Source organism: Volvox carteri (genome assembly GCF_000143455.1).
Source record: "Volvox carteri f. nagariensis unplaced genomic scaffold VOLCAscaffold_116, whole genome shotgun sequence".
In the NCBI taxonomy this organism is placed as follows: domain Eukaryota; kingdom Viridiplantae; phylum Chlorophyta; class Chlorophyceae; order Chlamydomonadales; family Volvocaceae; genus Volvox; species Volvox carteri.
The window spans coordinates 104,374-105,732 of NW_003307659.1; positions in this window are offsets into that span (position 1 = coordinate 104,374).

Below are 1,359 nucleotides of genomic sequence, written 5' to 3' on the forward strand. Positions count from 1 at the left end.
TGGAGTTATTAGTCCTCGTCGTTGTAGGAAGAAGTCCAACCAAGCGGCAAGCACTAGCGTACATAAGATGTGTACGTAACGGTTAGAGACGGCGGCAGCGGAGTCTTGAACTCCGAACACCTAGTAATGTGATACGTCAGTGTCTGGCCAGAACACCCCGCCCGGGCAGCTTATATCTCGGCCTACCTGCCGGATAATCTCTACTACGGACCTTGCCGTACTAGGATAATGTTGGTGGGGCCCGGGGCCCCAGCCCGTTAGATTCGCTTACGAACAACTGCCCAGTTCGCGACATGTGACGAAACTCGGAACATGTACGAAACTTGAGTCAGATCGTTTAACAAATTAACAGTTATTGTTAAAAGTAATCGTTAAAATATTCTAAGGGAAATGTAGCCTGCTACAAGTTGGAAGTTGGGAAGTTGCATAGTTGCGCACTTGTGTCGTTGCATAACTGCGTAGTTGGGTACTTGTTACGTTAAGGCTTATCACAACCAGTCATGGTGGTGTCGAAAGACACCGGATGCGATTACACCAGAGAAGGTGTAGCCATCCAGTGTACGACCCGCACTAATGTACGACGTCGCAAAAGGAAGATCTTGAGAATAGCTGAGTGAACCCCGTTGAAGAGAAGCATTGAGAGTTATGTAACTGCTCTTGCACGTTACATCATTCCCCCCCTAAATGGCTGGTCGTCCCGACAGCCAGCCAACCTTGGCTTCACCGCCACACGAGAGGAAAAAGCAGGGATTCCGGAACCCCGCTGGTGACAGACAAGTGGTTGAGAAAAGCATTAAAGCGCTAAGGCTTTTTGATCACACGGCCGTGACGAGTAGTCTGAGGAGCTCGATGCGGCTTCGAGCCAGAAGCGTCAGCGTCACCCGAAAGTGTCGCCTGACCTTGGGACTTCGAGGTTGGAACTGAGTCAGATTGACGTGCCCAGTAGTCGCGCAACAAATCGCCGCAGTTAGTTAGGTTCGCTTCGGGTTCCCACGAATCAAATTCCGGGCCCTGACCTTTCCAACGCATTAGGTAGAAACGCTTTTGTCAACGTCCTTCTTTCACTTCTTTATGAAGTAGAATAGACTGAACTTCGAACTCCAATTCACCCTCAACAATCTGAGGTGGCGGAGGTAGCTGAACGCGACCACCATCGTGATACGGACGAAGGAGTGACACATGAAATACATCATGTATCCGCACCGCAGGAGGAAGATCCAACCGATACGCAACCGCGTTGATCTTTTCCTTAACCACAAAGGGTCCGATAAAGCGAGGCAGCAATTTGCGCACACCTTTAATAGTCATGTGTTTCGTACTCAAGAGTACACGATCACCAACAGAAATCCTCGTTCCGAC